Raw genomic sequence first — 23,642 nt, 5'->3', positions numbered from 1 at the left:
GATGTGACCTCTCACAGTAAACTGTATGCGTGAGAGAGAGAAAGAGAACAGCTAATGCCTTAAGCTGTTTTTTTTATTATTTGTCACCTCTCCCTGTCTGTCCCAACCCTTCTGTCACTGTCAGTAATGCTGTATGACCTTCTCCTTTTTTGCTCCAGTATCTTTATCTTTATAAATGCAATATCTAACATTTAAACTGGGATAGCAAAACTCCAAACACTCACACACAAAAAGACTGCCTTCAGTTTATCCATTTTTATACATTTTGTTTGTCTGTCTGTCCGTCTTTCTCACTCTTGTGAATGTGATAACAATATTTTTCTCAAGTGATTCGATTTTGGGGGCCAAAGGTTAAGGTCACTGTGAACTTACAACACATTTCTTTTCTTTCTTTTCTTTCTTTTTTTGTGTGCCACAACTGAAGAATTCATAATTATGACTTAATTTCACACAAATGTCTAATAGAATAAAATGAGAAAAAAGACATTCTATATCCAAAAGGTCAAAAGTCAGCTTCACTGTGACATCCTAATATTCTGCAAAAACACTTTTCTGGCCATTACTTAATGCCATAACTCAGGAACAGAGGGGGAGATATTTGATCAGATACTGAACAGGCTAACTTGAAACTGCTGATTGCACAGATCTGTGATGCTCTGTTAAAGTTGTGTGAAGTATCCATATTTTAGAAACATAGACTGTAAAAAAAGGACAATAATAATGCCACCCATTTGTTTGTTGAATGTTTTGAAGCCTTGAATTTGGCACTTTTGCCATCGCTGTCTTTTTTTGTGGTTTTTTTTGTTTGTTTGTTTTTCTTTTGTAGCCAGAAGTGACCACATGTGTACAAGAGGCTGGCGCTGTGGAGGAGCGAGGGTCGGATCTGACTGAGAAGCCAAGGACACTATTGGCAGACAGGATGTCATTCAAAGCAGCCTGCTCTTAATAATGCATAACTTTTGGACCTAACTAAATGTAAACAGGTGAGTTATATAAAAAGTCACCCCTGTGCAGTTGCAATGTGTTGAATTCAGCTATAGAGACCAAAGCTGTTTTTTATGTATCAGCCCACAAACATGTTTATTTCTGCTGTGAAATTAAGCATTTTAACAATGTTGTCTATGAGGACTAACTTTGTTTTAAAGCCAGCTGCAATGTACCTCTTAAAGAACTGCAGTTTTTTGCACGAATACATAAGCTTCATTTTTCAGCCTGAGGTTGCTGCTTAGTCTCAGCAAACAAACTTTCAGTCAGCCTAAGAAATCAAAAGTTTAACTAAGGTCAGAGTGTTTGAGATGCCAACTATGCTATTGTTAATTATAATTATTTTGAAGATTGAAAGAAAACAAGGAGGATTAAGGATTAAACAGCACAACATGTAGTCGGTAGTCTAAGTGTCTAAGTCTAAGCGGGATGTGATTCTTAAAATAACGCGTGCAGATGTGACCATAGGCTGTCTGTCTGATCTGCACTGAGAGCTGTTATGATGGTTTTGATTTATTGATGTAGTTTGAGGGCGACAGATGCGCTCAGTGGATTTATATACAGCAGCATATTGATATAATGCTGATATACATCAGAATTCATGTGGATGAAGGCTGAACCATGAACAGAAATAACAGGTCGCCTGTATAATATTTGAAACGTTTACGTTGTCCATCAGTACAATAATTGAAGACTATTAACTGATAAATTGATATGATAAGATCAGAATCAATAGGAACCCAATCTAACAGGAAGTGGGTGCTTCTGTGACTTCCTGTACAGACTGAAGGCTGCTGGAAAAGTCTGAAGACTTGATCACAGCTTTTTTGTCACCGCCTCCTGCTGCAGCCGCATGCTCTCGTGTGCTGTCCACGCGACGCGCAGTTCAGCTCCAGCGAACCGTTTAAGAGTACACTATCCTCCATCTAACAATCACCAAGACCATCAGCTGAGTCTCTTTTATTTGGCAGCACTGATGCAAAATCTTTCATAACATAAGCTATGATAAATCATGACTTGCACTAATCTCCTTCCTGTAGTGGTCAGCCTAACCAGTACCGGCCTGCTCTGGGAATACCCTGGCTGCTGTGTCATACCAGCTAACCGGATACAGGCTGAGAATAGCTGGAGAAGTTTCCCTGGCCTCAGCTTTGTTGTGTAAGGTGAGTTGATTCATTGCTTTGAAAACCTTTCCTTCCACATCTCCTAAATCTTTCTGATATTATTGCTGGCTGCAGCTTGTTCAGACTGAAACTTTTTGCATCTGCTTTTTGTTTGAATCCAAAAAAGAAAAGCATCAATCAAGTCCTTTATTCTCTGTAGGTACTGTTAAGTTTAATATGCCTGAAAAGTGAGCCGTGTTGTGTGTACAGGTCAGTTTATGTCAGTGAAGATAACAAACTTAAGCCACAGTTCGAGCTAGAAGAAAGCTTTTTATTGGGCAGTGAATCTCTACAGCGAGAGCTGAATGGGGCACTCAGTTTATGGATAATATACCTCAGTATAAGCATGGTGAGGGGTTTCAAACTCTAATATCTGATGTTCAGTGCTCTGTGTGTGGTGATACTATATTAAATAGCTATTTTCAATTTTTGACAAACATACACAGTTTTGTTTTTAATGCCAGCAGTGACTTTAATTGGGTGTCAAGATGTTCAAACATACTTCTGATGCACAAAATTGGATTCCTGGATAACTCTTTTAAATGGAGCATTTTCTAATGCTGTGTCACCTCTGAAGTCAGAGGGGAAATAATGGGTTCTGTTTTTGGAAATCATTTCTTGTCAAACACTTGGAGAATAAGGAATCCAATTCCTGTGCTCTGTGAATGAAGGCCTCTGCTCTTTGGTGAACCTGAGCTGCTATACTGACGTCCTTTCACCTCATTAACCGCCCCGTTAATTTAACCAGAGTGCCCTGATTTCCTTTCATCATTTTACGATCTTTGTTTAGGCACGCACACACACAGACCATAGTGCAGTTATGGCTCTGGCTTGACACCGAAGAATATAAATCAAAATGTCTGTGCATCATTTAATGTCTTTGTGTCCATGTGTGCATTTTGTCATTCTTCCTGTCTCTTTGAAGACAGAAATAATCATCACTGGCAGTCCTTCTCAAGCATCTGATTCTAATCAGAGTAAAACTATAACGGGGCCAGTAGCCCTTTGTTTTTCGCTGGTGTTTGAGTGCATGTGTGTTCCTTATGTTATCACATAAGTATCCTGAAATTATTAATGTCCCTCTGCATGGTAACTGTACTGAGGATGTGTGTTTATAGCTATGTTGTTGAACAGAGAAAGTTTCTGTCTTTGACTAAATTTGATGCTGCAGCTGCACAAATATAAGTACTAATCATAAATATTCCTAAAATCTTAAAACTCTGGTGTCGAACGAGTCAGAACTTACCCACCAGTTGTGAGGGCCATGTGGAAATGTACAGGAAAAAGCACATTTAATGTCACTGAGAAGAGGAATGACTGAATGTGAAAAAACTAAAACATATTGTTCAAAGTGAGTTTATTTCTCCTAACCTGTTCAAATCCCCTGTAATGCATAAGTATCCCAATGAAAAACAATTTTTGCTAATGATTTCTGAATGCATTTAGAGTGGGAATTTACTGTTAAAATATTTTTTTATGTTTGAAACATAATTGGGTTCTGAACAGGCTTTAAGATATGGCAGACTTTTCCTCATGTTTAAATGGGTGAACATTTTCAGAATGTACTTAAAAAGGGGAAATTTGAAACTTACTATGCAGTGGTTTTATTGGTCCAGCCCTTTTGAGATCATTATGGCTGTATATAGCCTATGACCTAAAATGAGTTTAATACCTCTGTCTTAAACTTTTTGAGTGACATTTTCAAAATACCTGAAACTTTTTGATCAATGCAAACCTCTTGTTTATTGGACTTCACAGTACCTGCTAGGACAAAGTAGAAATATGTCTTTATAGGTACTTCAAATTAAGTGGTTGGCCTCTTGGGGAGCAAATTCACGTGGATCTCTTTCAAAATGTTTAATCTTAATCACTAAGGCTTTTAAGATAAACTTAAAAATGCTTTGTCCCAATGTCTTTCCTAAAAAAATGACTCCAGGTGTTTATATACATCCAAGAGATCTGTAAATAAATACTAATACTATATGATGACACCAACCAGTAAAAATGTATGTTTTTAGCAGTTAAAATTACACCCTAAGTAACAATTTCATTTTAGGCTATTCATTCTTATTTGCAGAAGTTGAAGTTCAAGTAATTTGCAGCAAAACTCTTGATATTCTGCCATTGTTAAATCACAGCAACAATGTTCTCGACAAAACAGTTTCAACATCCATATAAAGGTTCTTGTATTTGTTTTCTTCCTCTTAACCTCCTGGCACAGCTGTTTGTGGTCTTTTTGTGGTCTCTCCTTCACGTTGTCTCTCTTGGCACAAACAGGAACTTCACTTCTGTCAGCAGATGAAAATGAACCTTTCATTCAATCACCATGATTGTCTGTCCACCGTGAAGGAAGGAAATGTCAGGATAAGATAGGGACAAGGGTAAAAGCAAAGGGGAGGGAGGCTTTCAGCTGATGATTTACACAGCAAAATGGAAACCATCATAAAAAGGTCTCCTTAATCCAGGAGAAGAGAACTTGAGTGACTACACGAGTTTTGAATGGAGGGGGAGGGCTGCAATTAAACCCAGCAGGGAGGTCTGCGAATGAATGAAATGATCATTTACTGTAGTGGAGCAGATGAAAGAGGTTGAGGGAGAGTAGATGGGAGGGAAGGCTGGCTGTGATGAAGTGATTAAATGACAAACAAAAGTGGAAGTCTGTGTATTAAAAAGCTGAGGACTCAGTTCACACCAACAGCACTGTGAGAGCGGCTGAGAGCAGACCGTGTTTCTAAATGTGTGTGTTTTTGTTGTCTCTGAGTGTGTTCGGCACATTTGCGTCCTTGGGTGGATGTAGCCTGTAGGTGTGTAATGTGGGTGTGTCTGTCGGTGTTTTTTAATCTCTGTTACACCTGTTCTTGTGACTGTTGACACACACTGCATGGGTGTGTAAACATGTGAACACATCCTGTTCGTGGTAGCCACAGGGAGCTGTAAGGAGACAGAAAGTTTGTCTGTTTGACTTTTAGTCTGAAGTTTTATTGTGCACAAGATGTTATGTTTGTATCTGAAAGCAAGACAGAGAGGCATGTTTTCATGCTCACTGACTGTTTGCTGACTGACTGCTTTATTTATTCATGTTGCTTGTTAAACTTTGTTGTGTCCAGTGTTGCCAGATTGCAAATGTTAAACTATTGTACCAGAGGCTCAAAATTATTGTATGTCAGTCACAATCATGAGAACGAATAGGTTAAATTTATCACTTTAGTAAATAAGTATTTAAACAACTTTTTGACACATCTGCAAATCTACCGATGTACCACTGTCTTAGAGGGAAGCTATTTCTCAGTCTCCACGGCTCAGCCCATAGCTGACGGCAGGTTTTTTTTTCCAGCACTCTGATTGGCTGTAAGGAGATCATGTAAGAAGTGATGCATAAACACAGATGTAGGAGCCAGAAAATGAGTACAAATGAGACGTGTAAACTAAATGAAAGTGCTGGTTGTAAGTGTCACAATGTTCAAATTATCCTACATAACAGTTATTTATGAATTATTGATCGTACAGAAGGCAAAATTATCATACCAATACAATAATTATGGTACATCTGGCAACACTGGTTGTGTCATTCTGCTAGCAGGACTTAACTGTTTGTAAAAGTCACATGAGTCAAAGGTGGTAAAGTCAGATGGACTTCACACTTCATTTTGTAGCCTGTAATGAAGTGAGCCTATGTTAACGTCAACAGGCTGCTTAACTCTTGTTTAGCACACTATGCTCCTTTTTAACAATGTTTTCTGTTATCTGTCCTTCACAGGGAATTGCATATTTTTTTTCTTTTTCTGTACCTCACAATGCGCACCACAGATGCAAAGTACTATTGGATAGAATATGCATGCTATTTTGAGATAATTTGTCATAATACGACGCCTTGAACTTTGACCCTCTTGCTCATATAGTCATCACAGTCCATAGCATGAAATTTGAAGTAAATAGAAAAAGGTTGCAGTTTGGAATCCAGCAGATCATAATATTATTTCTTACCATTACTGGTACCTTGGAGGAACAAATTGCCATTTGCCGAGCTCGCCATAGGTAAACCTATAGAGCTCTGCTGTTGTTAATTTGCAATGTTTAGCTTTTGACTTATAACTGCACATAATGATTCTAACATATTACATTCACACAGCAAAATGATATAAGCTACGACCCAATGTCACTTTATTTCCATCACATATAAAGAATGCAAAAGAGGAGGTGCTTTAAGAACCACACAGTGTCAGACCCCCCAGGTGTGTTCAACGGCCATGTCTGACCCATGTACTGGAAACACAAGAACAAACCTCCTTCACTGTTAATATCACAGAAATGTCCTCTTGTTGTTAGTGGTTATCTTTATGATCATTATGTCCACTTATACAGTGCCTTTTTCTGATCTGTTTGACTGGTCCTCAGTCCCTTGAATGTACTATCATCCATCACTACAGTTTCCGTCAGCTCTCTGGTTTGCCCGCTGCAAAATGCATCCTGATGCAGTAGGACATCTTGGTATTTGTCATACTACATTTGACATACTGTTGTATGTATCTGGACAAACTAAAATCTTTTTCTGGCATTTTAAATAGTATGATAGTTTGGGCATTGGAACAGACAGTTATTCTTTGTTTTTTCAGAGATAATGTTCACGCTAACTGGTTGTAAATAACTGTGAAAACATCATCATTGTCATTGTTATCATCAGTGAAATCAATTTCTGCTTATGGCAGATGTGATTAAATAAGTTATATAAATTAAATCAAAACCTTTTAAAGTAAAAAACAGTTTTTGATTGCGTAATAAAATGGTGGTGCTGACTACTAGAATGCAACAGGTGTTCCACACCTTTACTTTTCACCGGACTGTATAAAGTTAACATGCTACTTTCTAAATGTTGCAGTTCTATAAAAATACAAGCATAATTTGTGTCGGTTGCATTATAGATAGCCCTCAGTTATGACGGTAGAACAATTATACTGATGGTTAAGGTTTGCATAAAGTTAAATTATTCAGGCTTTGGCTCAGTTTAAGTGAGCAGTTTGAAATGCTTCTGTCTGCTTTTCAGGGTTTATTGAGGTTCGGGTCAGGTCAAAGATATAGGGTCGATCTCTTTAGAATGATGTCTCATTACTATGAGTTTCAGGTTGTCCTGATTCCCAGACTCCCTCAGTCTCTTGTTGTGACATTCTGGGCAGTCGAGGGAGATTTGTATGCGTGTGTGTCTGTGTATGTGTGTCTATGCCCTTATATGCGTGAAGGGGGTCTGCTGGAGAAAAGAGGTCTGAACAAAGAAAGGGGGCAGTATAATTGGCTTCAGCACTGCCAGACGACACAATGACACAGCCATTGATAGTGGAATGAGTTCCCGGGAGCAGCCGACCAATGGCAGAGCAGAAGTCTGTTTTTCACAGCCTCTGATTGGCTGGTCGAGGGAGGCTGTCGGTCTCCAGGTAGCAAAGTGAACCTTGGAGTATATCTGCCACCCCTCAGCCTCCTGGAGGAGGGAGGGAGTGTTAGATGTGGAAGAGGAGATGTGACCTCTGTGGAGAGAAGAAAACAAATGATTTACATGCACAACATATTATCTTTTACATTCTGTTTTCCTTTCTCCAGCTCTCTTCTGCAGCAAGCTCTCTTCTCTTTTCCTCAGACCCAGAAGTCTTTTTCTTGTGTGTGCATTTTTCTGGCTGCTATCAGTGTCCACTTTGCCAGGGCTCTGAAATAAATGTGTTTCATTTGTCTTTAACTTGGCTGTACACTCCACGGCTTCTCTCAGTCTCCGTTTTCTGAGAACTGTGGATTAAAGGTTCACTTCATTTGTTTAGATTGGCCATTTCTCAACTTCCCCGCTGCTTCAGGAGAGAAATACACACTGCTGTGGCATTTAAAACCAGAGAAACAGGGTTTGAGTGACTCCTGAAGAATGCAAAAGAAACAGCTTTAACTGTTTTTTAATACTAGTGTATACTGTGTGTTTAATACTGTGTGTGACTGCATATATATTTGAATATGAGCTGAAGGTGTGTCTGTGCTTATTTGCATCATTTTGAATTTGCCTGCAAGTGAGTACATGTGCAAGTCATACACCAGCTTCTTGGTGTGTCTCTCCCTGCATCGGTCATGATATCTTAATAATATCCCCTCGATCAAATTACACGGCTGCTTGTATAACACTCTTCATGTGACACACAATTAGCAGACAATTAACATGGGCCAGTGAGTGTCAACCGATTGGCTGTGCCATCACACCGCTGAGTGACATCTCCATCATCGCAGCGCTGACCGACTCACCCTGAAGCAGCAGGGTGCAGAGATAAAAACACCGTCTGCCTGTCTTGTAAAGAAATCTGTGCCAGTCTGTCTGGCTCTCTGTCTCCATATACATCCCACTCCATATTTGTTGAGTTGATCGATATATATGATTCTGTTTCTCCTCATATGTCCATGCATACTTGTGTTTACGTCTTGCTTCCTCATTTTCCTGGCTTCCTTTGTTCCTTTTGTTTCAGATTATCTCCCCATCCCACATCTGCCTGTCATCTGATTTTTCTGCCTATTTTGCCTCAGTTTGCGTCTCGTTTGTGTGTTTGTTCATCTGGAAGTGAAGCATGTCCCGCTCTAAAACAATGTGATGTGTCTGCTGAGAAAACAGTCAGCTATCCTGCATGTCAGCATGAACTTATGTGACTTGCATCAGGCTCTGCAAAGGACTTTGGTTTGTGTGTGTCGCTGTGCATGTTGGATCTGAAGACGTCCAACATAGATAGACAACCTAAGCATTAAATCCCATTAAAGAGCAGATGGGGCTTTTGTTAAGAGAGTTGTGCATTAGCTGACACTAGCCTCTGTGTGGCTTTTTTGGGGAAATGTTTAAAAGTTTGACAATGCTTCATGTATTACCAGCAGAGGGTGAAGAATTTAAGCCCGTTCTCATTTTTTGCCATGACCTCTTCACCTTTTCTTGCCTCCTATTGGCTCCCTTTTCTCCTCTACTCATCTCCCATTGCCTTGCAAACTAGCCTTTTTTCTGAATTCAACTTGCATGATGAAACTGTGAGAAACATCAGATCCAACATGTTTTTATGCAACTTGTTTATGTCACCATTTATGTGCAAATCCCCTAAATTTTTAAGGCATGCTGATCTCCCTCTACCCAAATTCACCATGAACCCTACAATCCCCAAACCACTTTAACACACATAAATACACACCAATCCGGCCAGCACCCGCAGTTTTCATTTTGAGCATTTTCTATTCCTAATCCACAATGTCATGGCTCATCCCGGCGGATCATCGTCTCTCTTTGGGGATGAATTTCTCCCCTAAATATGAGCGAGATTTAGAGAGAGGAGAGGCTGTCTGCTCAGCAGGCTGTGCTGAAGGCTGATGCAAACAGAATATCAATAAGCACCAAGGGGTCACACAGCCACATGCGTGACCATAGCGCTCTCTCACTCTTTACCACCCTCTTTTCTTCTCTGACATGCGTACAGTCCTCAGATGCACAGTAAACAACTGCTAATGGTGGTCCAACAAACCTGTGACACACTTTATAGTGACAAGTTGTCAGCGTCTCGCCATGTGCTGTAATCTGCGCTATAGATCTGTGTGAGCTATGGTTCCTGAAGTTGTTGATGGTTGTGACAATGCTTTTTTGTGACCACAGTACATGCATGTAAGTGTGCAGGAGTGAATCTGTCTCCATTCATATCTCTTCACCTGTGTGTCAATTCTGTTCAATACCAAGTCTCTCATTAGTCTCCTGACACTGGTGTCTCGGCTGGCATCACTGTCTTTAAGAGGCAATAGTGGGGGAGTTTTACAGCTAGAGTGAAAGAATACATTGGTATCATCCATGTAATGCTAGTTGTCGGGGAGGAGGTTAAGTAACCCTCCAAAGTCAGGCTATATTTTGGCGAGAGCTCCTTTCATTGGGGTCCCTTGACCTCTTACCGTAGGATATATAATGAAAATAAGTATAATGGGTACCCACAAGTCTCCTCTTTACAGGCATACCCACCTCATGCTAATCCAATGCAGTTTTAGGCAACAATCATGCAGTTTTTTTCATACAGTATAAAGTTATTTTCGCCTCTTGTATTTGACTATTTCTACATATTGGGATCCCTCAGAAGTATTAGAGTTGCATTGATTTGGTATTCCTTGAAAGCTGCGACTCTTGTGTGTTTAAAGTGACCAATTTTAGTAGGCATAGTAGGGTCATCCATTTTTCTTTTTTGACATCACTGTATAAAATGACTTATTGTGATCTCTAGTATAAACACAGCCTCTTTAAACAATAAAGCCACAAATTAGAGACAAAGGCACTAATTTTTAAGCTTTCATATGTATATTGATAAAAAGAGGGTTTCTCAGCAGTTTCTAGAACAGAAACACTTGCCATGTAATCTCCGAAAATACAGTTCTTACAGAAATGTTCAAATGTGAAAGGTTACCAAATAACAGCATGGGCTTTTGTGTGGTGTTCACTGTGGTTTTGGTGTCTTTTTGAGGTTTTGTTTGACCATTTTATCAATTCTCAAGTGGTAAAAAGCGCTTAAAGTAAGCACCAAATCTGTGTAACAAATGGTATCAACACAAAAACTGCTGCGACAACTTAAGAGACATAACTGATCATGAAAATGGCCACGATATACCTCCATCATAATATTCGAAGCCCCTATACGCTCTAAACATTCCAAGTTTGAATAGGGTCTTAACCAAGACACAATATTTAATTGATATTTATGAGTAGAAAAACTTGTTGCACAGTGCTGAATTGCATTTGAAATTAATCTTCCAGTTCCCAGCTTCCAGATAGTGTGTACCACTTCTACGTGGCAAATATTGTTCATAGGCAGAGGACAAGGTTACACTTTTATCAGCTGCAGTTAGCAGCCAGTTATTGAAATGAAAGAAAAAAAGATACTTCTGGGTTTAACAGGAAATAAATGATCCTGTATTGGTTTGTGGTTCATAAAAAAGACAGTAATGATTTTGTCTCTGCATAGAGAAAATAAGTAGATTTGTTCTTCAAGATCCATGACATCATAATGCTGCTCCGTGTGTGGGCTTGCTGCTCCTTAAGTTGCTTTGCTGTGTATTGATAAACCACATGTTCTCACAGAGCCTTTTTAGATGGACAATACAAGAGTCTATTGATGACACAAAAACTAGCACAAACTGTGGTGGTGCAGTAGACAGTGACTGATACCACTGATGTGATGCTGGCGTCCACGTGGAACCCCTGAGGCTGTTGTGTCTGTCTTGACTTACATCAGGCTCTGATCACAAGGGTCCGAGTCCCCGACCCATTTTATGAATCTGTTTACTATATGTGTGTGTCACTGTTTGTGTGTCCATGTGCACACACATTCACTCAGGTAGTTTTATAGATCTCCTTGTTGTGGTTAGATTTTCATGTGGACAGACGGACAGAAATCAAGAGTTTCTTTTTCTTGCTCTTGTGGCTTCAAGTGTGTGCGTGTGCACACTCTCCCCTCCTGCCCTCTATCTGTCCATACACATTGTTGAAGGCAGAGCAATTGTCAGTCAATTGACCTACATTAGCTGAGCCTGCAGCAGCCTGATTTCCTCTGGGGGCAGTAAATATCTGGGTGTGGTCTATACTTTATATGTGTGTGTGTGTGTGTGTGTGTGTGTGTGTGTGCGTGTGTGTGTGAGAAGTTGTGCGTAAATGCATGTCTTGCGCGCATGGCTTCATTTGTGTCTGCCTGCATGTTTGTGTCCTATATAAGGTATAACCTTGTCTTAAGAGGGTGAATGTGGGGTGAACATAACAAGCCTACATCCACAGTGACATTTAGAGGTTAAACAGAGCAGATTCAGACGCAGACATTTCAACCATACAAAATGCTTTAGGTCACAATGGAGGTGAGTTTTACTGTCGATGAATCTGAGCAGTGATTATTTCCAAGTGCCTTTTTTATTGACATTATCTGATTCTTGATGAATATTATATAGAAAATACAGTGCACAATTTAAGGTTCAGGTCCACATTATTTTGACCGTTATGAGCCACAAGAAAATTGACATGGACACACATACTCCTTCTCCGATATGTCCACATGGCAACAACTTAAAAAAAATAATGTTTAAAGGTATATAATGCAGGACTGTTGGTTACTGTTTGTAAACAAGCTTGTCATAGGAAGTAAAAATTAAGACTAACCCCAAACTTCCCCCTTTTGTTTTGGCGTTTTGCCTTGTTATAGTTGCACTTTTTCTGTCCTGTGTCTCTCGTATACCTACTGCTAACAGCCTAGCAACTGGTTGCTCCTTTTCTATAAAGCCCCAACCTCACCCGATCACTGTGGGGTTACATGCTCAAAACATCCTGAGCGCAGTAAATAAGAAAATACAGACAGAAGGCAAAGTCCCAGCAGACAAAAACACCACCAAACACGTCTAATGGGTCATAAGTGATGACTGAGAGTGATAACTTGTGTATAAGTCCAGACATTGTGTGTGTGTGTGTGTGTGTGTGTGTGTGTGTGTGTACGTTTGTGTGTTTTAGGAAAATCTGGCATTATACACCTTTAATGTCATCTTTCGTATGGGTTTTCCTATCAAATTTTAGGATTTGCTGCGTTTTCAAAGATAACAGCAGACATTTGGTCAGACAAGCTATTTAAAGACATCACTTTAGCAGTTCTGAGAAATTGTAATGAATATATTTTTTATTGTTTGCTGAGATATAGATTATATAATTGAGAACATCAAAAATCACACAGATACTGACATTAATTCATAGCTGTACTCCTAGTAATATTAGTGCAAATGTACTGACTTTTTCCTTTATGTGACGGCCAGGAAACATAAAGCAGAAAAGGGGTTTAGGGGAGAAACTGCAATGTAATGATGAAGTTGGCACACACTGGGAGTGTCTGGTGCCAAGCCAGTGTCCATATTTTATTCTGTATTCTGTAAGGACTAAATGAAACTCTAAATTCCCAAATACACAAACTCAGTTACAGGGTAATCGCCTTTTTTTTCTCCTGATGTGCGATAATAAACTGCTGAGGGTGGAGAACATTCTCGCGCTGCCAAACCCCCAAAAAATACCCCCACCATGCTTAGCACCTATTAGAGGCAATGACATCACTCCTTTGCCTGGTAACCATGGTTACACGTACCTCCTGCTGGTAAAAATCAGCACCCATACCCGACTTCCCCTGATTTTTCTTTTTTTTCTTTTTCCCCCTCACTGCCTGTCTGGTCTGCTTTCCTCACCTCTCTGTCAGCTCTAACTCACTTTGTTTCCTCTTTCATGTCTCTTTGTCTTCTCTCATCATCCCCCCTTCATAATTCTCTTTTCAACTCCTCTCCTCCATGCTTTCCCTTCTCTCTTTCATGTCCTCCCTGTCTGTTCCCCACTGCTTGCTCCTTCTCACAACATGCTGGGCTTCATGTAGTCTGTTAAAGCTTTTTTGTTTTTCTCCCCTTCACCATAAAATGGAGGCTAAGGTGGCATTACCAGAGGAAACATACAGGGAATTAAAACAAAGGCGAATGCAGAGATAGAGATGACCTACATAGACAAAGGGAACACAGATGTGAACATGCTATAGCTGCAGCTGCAAAGGCAGTGCATCTTACACAGAGGGCAATAACACAATGAATGTTACTCAGTCAGGCATAAAATAGGGATTGCAGCCGAGGCGATGAGAGGAAAAGATCAGGCCTATAAACAAACGACTAAACTGAGATTGGTGGACAGTTACAGCTTGACCGTGCAGACGATGAGTCACCGCTCCATAGTGATAAGGTAAAGGACAGATGGGTCAAGTGTTGCATTAAAATCTATTGCAGAGCCATAGCTGTGCAGGGAGGAAGGGTAAAGTGCTGCAACTTCCCATTCAGAATCCCACTGTAAAGAGGTACATGAGGATAGGGGGCAGTGCACTGCATTACAGTCCATTTTACAGACAGGCTGTGTGGTTGGGGGGTAAAAGAGGAGTATTAAGAGGCATTGTGAAGCTGTATTATAGTAAGCAGCTTACAGTCCCTGTGCCAGGCTGCTTCTTTGTGTCGGGGGGTTTGAGGAAGGACAAAGAGGCGACAGGGGAGGCAAGAGCTGGCAGGCAGGGAGGGCAGGAGGACGGGAGGATGGGGAGTCTTAACTTAAAGTCCTCCCCTGTTGAGAGATGTTTGTTTTTGTCTTTCTTTAAGTGTAAAATCACCAAACCTCTTCTTTCCCCTTTCTTTCCCTCTCTAACACGACTGCATAACTTCCTGTAACACTGTTTTTGTCCCTTTCTTCATCACTTACAAAATGATTTGCAAAATTATAATTTTTTTCACTATTCCCACCTCAGATTATATATGCATACTCTATTTTTCAATAATCATCAGAAATATTCAAAAAATATATGTACATGTTTGTATTTTTTATATTTATACTGTGTCTTATGTCGCGCAATTTCCTACCGTGCAATATATTGCCATTTACTATGCAATCATATTTATAGACTATATTTCTATATTTTTTCAGTAGATATACCACATACCGTGTGTGTATTTCAATTATCCTGGGCAACTATTCATCATGTAGCCTACATACAGTATCTGCATAAATAAAATGTATATATAGTGCATATAGATTTTATATTTTTGTCTTTTATTTTATCTAATTTGTACTTTGTAATATTTTATCCTTTGTTGGCCATTCTTTTTTTTTTTTTTTTTTGCATAATTCTCTGCTTCTGACTTAAGCTGCTGTAACGTGTTAATGTCCCCAGCATGGGATTAATAAAGTCCCATCTTTATTTTCTGCTTCTCTCTAATCAGCATACATTATTTTTAGTTTTTCCCGTTCCCTCCCCCTCTTCATTTCATTCTCCATCACCTCCTAGTGATCTACTCCCTGTGATGCTGACATATCTCCCCCTTTCCTTACATGTTACCAGGGAGGTAGTCACAGCCAACACCATCCTCTCTACCACCCAACTGAGTCAGAGAGAGGAGGGGAGGGTGGGGGAAATGGATGGTGGAGGTTGCCATGGAAACTGGGAGTCTGTTGCCGGCCGACATCATCTGTTGTTGTTTGTCGCGGAGCAGGCACATGAATATTTGAGCTTTATGGACAGGCAAAGACGAGTGACACAAACTGCTCGCTGGACCTCCACAGCCACCAAAACACAGAGAGGTCACTGAAGAGGTAGAGGAGGGAAGGCAGGCAGGCAAGGATGTATGGATGGATGGATGGAGAAAAGGCGGGGTGACAAAGGGAGATAGACAGATCTCCATTTTAGCAGAGAGTGTCTGGCTATCTGGGTTCGCAAAAGAGAGCTGAAGAAATGAATGTTGGGACAGTAATAGAAAAAAATGGAAGAATTGAATGTTTTGTGAGCTGACAGAAATGCAGAGATGATGGGAGGGGGAGAACAAAGAGAAGGATGGAGGGAGGGCGGGTGACGTGCCATGAGAGCAGTAAATTGGGGCACTGGAGCTTGTTTTTGCTCTCTCTTCCCTCCTCCTTTTTTCTCTTCTTTTCTCAGAGCATCCTGCAGTATTTTCTAATTTATCCTCTCAGAGGGTTGTTCCCTCTGCCTGCTGTTGATACACACGCACTTGTGCAAACCGGCTAGTCATGATTCATGCAGATTTCCAAATGAGTCTGTGAACCGACTTGGGAAGTTTAATTGTGCACAGTCCGACTGCACTGCGTCAAAAAACACTGAAACAAGAACAAATATGGCTTGTGCATGTTTTTATCCTCTCCAGCTCACAGCTCTGTGTCATGAGGCAGCTTCCTTTGGATTTTCTGACACTCTAAGAAAACATGTAAGCAGTTTATATAATAAATGCTAGAATGGGCCTCGTGCAGAAGGAATGTGTATCTTTCCATCTACATCTTTGTGTATAATGATCAGTTTAAACCTGGTATGTCTTGTATTTACGTATTTCCCATGGTCCAAGAGAAACCTCCCAGGCCTTGTGAGTGTCCTCCAGTGCTGAGGGGTTTAACACCTGTCCCAGGGTTCTGGCGTGCAGCAGAGGCACTTGTATTCAACCAGCACTGTTGACACTCAGACCACTGTCAGAATGTGAGATATGGTTCTTAAAATATTCCCCTAGCCCCTCTTGTTGAGTTCAGATGTCTTTGGGTCCAGTTTGTTGTTCCCTGATGTTTTACAAATATGCACCTTTCTCATATAATCTCCAGTTGGTCTGTCTGGATCCATTACTGCATTGTTATGTTTTTTCCTTATTGTGGATTTTGATGTCAGTCTTCGCTGGGGTTAGATATTCATTCCAGACATCTGTGTAGTTCTCATAATCAAGAACATAATACCTAATATCCATTGCTTAAAGGAATACTTTACTCCCAATCAATCAAATGAATGGTTTGAATTTGTAATGAAAATTTGATTTCTGGATGATGACATTTAACATCAGCAAAACTAAATCAAAACATTTATAAATTCTTACACAACTTGTGCAGTATAATTTAAGTCTAATATATCCAGTTATATGCTCATTACTTTAAACACACAGACTCCACTGACAAAAACAATAATTTTACCTTGCTGAACATGGGAGCTGTTGGTCTTGCGCTGCTATGATCACTTGGTTTGTGTTATTGTGTGACTTTGGTGTTTTAAATGGTAATTCTGGATTCACCAAAGTAGCAATATAAACAAACCTGATCAAGGCCAAGGTAGACCAACAGCTTCCATGTTCAGGGATGTAAAATGAATGATGTCAGAGGAGTCTGGCTCTGAAAAAAACATAAATAAGTTTCATTTTCAGTTCAACTCTCTGTAATTAAGGGAGCCTGGGAGATATTTAGCATATAACTGGATAAATGAGTGCTGTGTTTGTAAACCAATGTTTTGATAAAGTTTTGGTGTCCTTAAACACGTACCGTTTGACTTCAGTTAATGAGGTTTTGAACTATTCGTTCACTGTGGAGGCATGAGATGAAAAGCATTTTCTTCGTAAATTCAACTAACACAGAGTAGGTAGTTGATATACACAAGGTCATTTGGGGAAAGAAGTATTCCTTTAACATTACAAGGCAAAAAGCACTTGCAAATTGCTATCTTGTTCCCTTTTCTTTAACTCCACATGGGTGTAGAGGGGTTTTTACTACTTCGCAAGTTGTCTTTCTCACTTTGCCATGATTCTTGTGCTGTTTTTGTATTTTTCTGAGCAGGTTATTGATAATGAATGGGTGTGTGCTTTAACATTTAAAGGCCCTGAAAGCATATTTTCTACATCAATTTCTCACCACAAGCAGTGTGGTCTTACATGAACATATTTTCTGCCAAATGTCGAACAATACTTGTTATTCCACATGAGAGCTATATCTCATTATTTCAGCATATTTCTGTATTTGTCTTTTGTCCGTGCTCATCTCACTTGCTTCAGGTGGGTGTGACTCTGCTGTAAATGTTTTAAGAATTACTTCACTATTTTTGAAAATAGCTATTTGCTTCACTCTGAGAATTAGATGATAAGATTGATACCACTTTCATGTTTGTGCATGAAGTGCAAAGCAGGATCACAGCAAGGCTATCAAATGAAGGCTTGGACATGCACTAACAGCCATATGAGCACAGTGCAAAGTGATATGCACTAACATGCATGCAGGTCGCACGGCCAGACTGTCTGCCACAACAACTAGCAGAGAAACTCATAATACAACACAGAGAGTCAGTGACTTGTTTCTCTGCTCAGAACGCCATTACTCCCATACATAGCAAGTAATGGTTTAGTGCTTTATTGATGTTCTGAATGTCGCATTTAAGCAGACATTATGAAGACACTGATCTTCTCACGTAACTATCAGCAACAAAAATAAGTGTATTACCCAAAATGTCAAATAATTTCTTAAAGATATAAAATCAAGTTTTCTTTTCATGTGGTTACTTCTTCAGAGTAGCTGAAGATTTTTCAAATGATGAATTCCTTTTTTAGAAAATCTTCATTAACTCAAATTTTGCACCTGGTTCGTGTTATCCAACAGGCAGCCAAATATGTAATATTACCGTAAGTCGTATGTTCAAGATGGACTCCCCTCAGAGTTTGCATTCCAGCCTCCAGAATCAGACACGGGTGTGTTGGTTCAGGGAACAGAGAGGGGAAGAGTGGGGAGGGGAGTGTAGAGGAGCTTGATGGTGCACGCTTATTAGCCTGAAATATCCATGCAGCAGCTGCACCATTTCCGCGGCAACACCTGTCGCCATGGCGCTGAGTTGTCGACATGCCTCTGTGTCAGAGTCTGCATGTCTGAGGCACTGCACATTCACCGCATGTCCAACCTCTGAGAAAGCACAAAGACAGACACACACACACACACAGAGCACACACTTACTTCCCTGAATGATGCCTCAGCATGTGCAAAATCTCATACATGCAACAGAGCATCTTCATATGCAGTGGAGCTAATATGTAGCCACACACACACACACACACACACACACACACACACACCTCTATAACAACAGTGTTGCAGTAAAGGAATTTTTAGCTTGGTGGCTTCTTTGCTGCATCCTCACATATCCAGTTCTCTGCCTTCTTCCCCGCTCCCTCCTCGCTCCATTCCTTTTCTCGTCACTCAGATGGGGAATTTTACGTTTCCATGACAACCACAGTGGTGGAGGAAATGGATTAGATACTCTGCACTGTCTGTGCTGGGGGTGTGGTAGCTGTGTGTGTGAGTGCTGGATTGGGGGGAGGGGTGCTTATGGGGTGTGCAGGTTGTACAGAGGGATTGGGGCTATGGTTGAATGTAGTCTGTGTGTATATGTGTGTGTATTGCAGACTGTAGAGGTGGGTGCAGTGGGACTAGGAGATGCCCTAAAACCACATTGCACCAGATGGAAGCTTTTGATCTCAAAATAAACACATTGTTCTATCTGGGTGAGTGAATGGAAGTCCATCAGATTGCTCATTTTCATTTTGTTTTTTCTGCCCATTACCTGTGAGCAGATCACATACTCTGTTCTCCACACTTGACTCGTGACCTAGTAAAGTGACATCTGATGCAAACATGTTGACACTTCTCCCTCTCATCTTCTCTCCCTCCGACCTCGCTGCAGCAAGATTAAAACTAAGCAATTAACCCTGCTTCTGTCACCCTGAATTCAACTCTCACTGTCCTTCAGTGTGTCTTTCCCCCTTCATTCCTGTCTCCCCGTCTCTCCCCTGTCTGATTTCCATCCTCCCAGCTGAGAAAACAGGCGCGAGGGTTCTTGGCAGAGATGAGGGGAGAGACGGAGAGAGAAAGAGGGGGGCTTTTCAGATGAAGAGAAAAGGGTTTTGCTGCTTTGAAAGGGAGCATTGTGTTCTTCTTCCACATTGCTACAACTCCATCTCTGTAATTTCGTTGAGCCAGCAGCCAGCACATTACTGTGTCTCTTTAAATCAGGGTACTGTTAGCCTTAGCAACATTCAGGCTCCAGTGCTCCAATGCTCCTGCTCAATGGCCTCCTCCTCCTCTGTCAGCCAAAGACCACTGAACTCTGTTAGGTCTGCCCGATGGGCACATTCCTCTCAGCTGAAAAAATAAATTAGACTCTTTATTATTTTAGCAAAGCATGGAGCGGATAACAAAAAAATGCAAGACAGTGCATGTTTTTACTCAACCAATTAGTGGATATTACTTGATCTGTTGTCGTGCAGGACAGTTAGGGTGTATTTTTGGAGCTAGCTGAGTGTGCCAACAGAAAAAAAAGACCCCATTCCTGTCTCCCCCTGTAAATTTTTTATTAGGAACATCCATCCAGTCTCTCTTTCTGCCTGAGCACTGCATGAGAAGAAATCACATTAACCCACTGCTATCTTTTTCTCAGTCTCTGAAACTTTTAGATGTAATCTCCACAAAGTGTGTCATCTGGATTTAGCTTTACTTGAATGCGATAATGTGAATAATATACATTTCATCTGAGCGTATTCCCTGGCAAAGTCCAGATTAAGATGGTCTTTATCCCTACTGTGTTTCCTGTGTGCATATACAGAGCAGTGCTCTGTCCTCCAGCATGTGGTGACCCAACATGCTGCAGAGACAGCTGCAGGATGGAAGGCAGGACGGGGGCAGGGGAGGAAGAGGAGAGGAAGTCAAAGGGGGAGGATGAGGGGGAGGGTTCTTTCCTTTGCCGGACTACTCAGGGAGGGAAAAAATTAGCAAAAGACGCGCGGAAACTCACTTCCCGTCCCGCCACAAGCAGCCGTTATGTCACATCCTGTTCTGTCCTTACATGGATCAGATGTGATCCACCTCAGCCTGAAATGAGATTCTTGTTCTCTCTTGCTGGTCCTTCCTGGAAGCTCACACACTGTGAGAGGAAATGATTACTTTCTGCTCCAATATTCTGATGAGAAACTAAAGACGATTCAAGAAATTTGCTTTACAGTACCTTTGTTTGTGTGTTTCAAACTCTGACTTCTTCACAGAGTCATTGACTTACCACAGTGTGCCTGTTTACATGTGTCACATTTAGGATGTGCCTGTTATTCTCTCTCATGTCCAGGCTGTCTGACTAACGTTATTATGGCTCACAGGCAGTCCATTGTCAAGTTCCAGTCTGCTACTGCTTCCCCTCTTTGGACAGCCCTGCTATACATCACTGATCCAAAGTTTTTTGTCTGTGTTTGACTGCGTGTGTGTCACCGTATTGTGCATATCTTTGTGTGTGTATAATCAGTAGGAATGTGCTTAATTAAGCGGGTGGGGGCGCAAAGGGGGCAATAAAAGAACAATCTCGCCATTCTGCTGGGTCTCCCCTTCACAAAATGGACACATGGGGACAATAAGGGCAGCAGGAGTCTCTGTGAGTCACAGGATGACAAACATCAGCTGATAAAGAAACTCTGAAGCTATTGTAATGCCTAATGGTATATGCATATTGCCCGAATGTGTACAGTTTCCTTTGTAACCGTCTCAAATAGGAGCTCATACTGTGTGGATCTCCAGTGAATCAAACTGGGACAAACCCACAGTGCCTTATTACCTCTGACTCATCCACTTGTGTCTGTGTGTGGGATATTCTCTGCCCAGCTCTGCCATGTTTCCTGCATATGTCCCTCTCTGAGTTGCCAGGTTTGACTAATGGGCAAATATGTTTGTCTTCCTGCAGGTCATTCAGCTCAGCCAGGCCCCGAGCAGAGCCAATAATGGTCACTGCATAGATCTGTTATGAAGATGTAGGGAACAGAGAAAAGCATCCAGCGGCTGGGGTTGCTGTGGCTGCCAAATAACACAATAAGATAAGGGTGAGAAGAATCAGCCATTTTGGGGATGTGAGTCTGCAGTGTTTGATGTTGGAATGCTGCTGTGTTAATTACCTGGCTTGTAGAGCAAAATGGATTTTAATTAAATGTAAAAGAAGGATTGTTGATTCAAAAAATATGTATTTGTATTATAAAACTAGCAGATACATTTTTTATTTTACAAATGGAAAGAAATGTTTTCTGGTGAATTCTCCCAGCTTTCGGCCTCAGTATAGTCATCAGGCAGTGACAGTAACTAGAAAATTTGCATGAGTTGCTATAGAATAGATATCACAGCTGATTCATGAATAACATTCAAATCATCTCCATCCCTTTAGCTACCCAGTCCCTTGTGCCGTCCTCCAATATCTGCAGCAATGAGTTAAAGCCTGCTCCTTTTGTTTGCTTGGTGACATCCCATGGGCTATTTATAGGGACTGTGTTATTGTGTAAGACCTTGTGAAAGACCCAAAGAGCCAGAGTACCGCCTCCCCACACACACACACACACACACACACACACACAAACACACACACCTTTTTTGAATAAATGTGCATTTGGAATCATACTTGCTGTCTGTTTAATGTTGCACAAGAGTGAATGAGTCACTATCTATTGTCTCAAGAGCTTGTTGTTATGATCATTGTCTTATTATGAATAAGAGTTCCAAATTTTTGTTTAGTGTACTCTATAAGACACATTTTAACTATTTTAACTAATTAAAAATCAGTAAGTCATAGTATGTTGTCAAAAATAGCATAAAAACTTACAGCATAGTATGTCATCCATGCACAAAAATGTAACCATATAGCATGATGTTCAAAATAAGAAACAAGAAAAGCATTGCAGTGTACAATGATGACATGGTAGAGTTTGCCATAAAATCTACCTCATCGAAAATCGCTCAGAAACTTCATAGTATGACACATCATCAAACCTAAAATGTCATAATCTAGTTTGTCATGAAAAATGATTCCCAAACGTAGCATGTTGAAAAAATGACAAAAAAAGGAAGGCTATAGTATGGCGTAAGATGTCAAAATTTGACACGTCTAAAAAAACAGCTGAAAACCATTTATTTTAGATCATAGAGGCATGTTATACTATACAGTGCTGATAAAAGATCCCAAAACAGCCCCAAAAACCCATAAATTAGCATGTTGAAAAAATGACGATAAAAGAAGGGTTTAGTATAGCGAAAATGTCAAAATTTGACATGTCCAAAAAACAGCTGAAAACCACTTAGTACAGCACGTAAAAGCATGTTATAGTATACAGTGTTGAAAAAACATCCAAAAACGACTCCAGAAGCCATAAATTAGCATGTTCAAAAAATGACGAAAAAAGCAAGGCTATAGTAAGGCAAAAATGTCAAAATTTGACATGTCCAAAAAACAGCTGAAAACCACTTAGTACAGCACGTAAAAGCATGTTATAGTATACAGTGTTGAAAAAACATCCAAAAACGACTCCAGAAGCCATAAATTAGCATGTTCAAAAAATGACGAAAAAAGCAAGGCTATAGTAAGGCAAAAATGTCAAAATTTGACATGTCCAAAAAAACAGCTGAAAACCACTTGGTGTAACACGTAGAAGCATGTTATACTGAACAGTGTTGAAAAAACATCCAAAAACGGCCCCCAAACCCATAAATTAGTATGTTGAAAAAATGATGAAAAAAGCAAGGCTATAGTAAGGCGAAAATGTCAAAATTTGACATGTCCAAAAAACAGCTGAAAACCACTTAGTATAGCACGTTGAGGGATGTTATAGTATACAGTGTTGAAAAAACATCCAAAAACAGCCTTAAAACCCATAAATTAGCACGTTGAAAAAATGACCAAAAAAGCAAGGCTATAGTAAGGCAAAAATGTCAAAATTTGACATGTCCAAAAAACAGCTGAAAACCACTTAGCTTAGGATAGCACGTAGAAGGATGTTATAGTATACAGTGTTGAAAAAACATCCAAAAACAGCCTTAAAACCCATAAATTAGCATGTTGAAAAAATGACAAAAAAAGCAAGGCTATAGTAAGGCGAAAATGTCAAAATTTGACATGTCCAAAAAACAGCTGAAAACCACTTAGGATAGCACGTAGAAGCATGTTATAGTACACAGTGTTGAAAAAACATCCAAAAACAGCCTTAAAACCCATAAATTAGCATGTTGAAAAAATGACGAAAAAAAAAGCAAGGCTATAGTAAGGCGAAAATGTCAAAATTTGACATGTCCAAAAAACAGCTGAAAACCACTTAGTATAGCACGTAGAGGCATGTTAT

At 40.2% G+C, this 23,642-nt stretch overlaps 1 long non-coding RNA gene across 1 annotated transcript; it reads left to right on the top strand.

The window, feature by feature from the left end:
* The first annotated feature begins 1,805 nt into the window (after positions 1-1,805).
* LOC121948385 lies at positions 1,806-21,884 on the top strand. The gene is made up of 3 exons (XR_006106144.1): positions 1,806-2,147; positions 21,230-21,365; positions 21,701-21,884. It is a non-coding gene; the product is annotated as an uncharacterized LOC121948385 (long non-coding RNA).
* Positions 21,885-23,642: the final 1,758 nt, after the last annotated feature.

Source organism: Plectropomus leopardus, chromosome 9, assembly GCF_008729295.1.
Source record: "Plectropomus leopardus isolate mb chromosome 9, YSFRI_Pleo_2.0, whole genome shotgun sequence".
Classification (NCBI taxonomy): domain Eukaryota; kingdom Metazoa; phylum Chordata; class Actinopteri; order Perciformes; family Serranidae; genus Plectropomus; species Plectropomus leopardus.
Note: the sequence above shows the minus strand (reverse complement) of the source record. Positions and strands in the feature narration are given on the sequence as shown.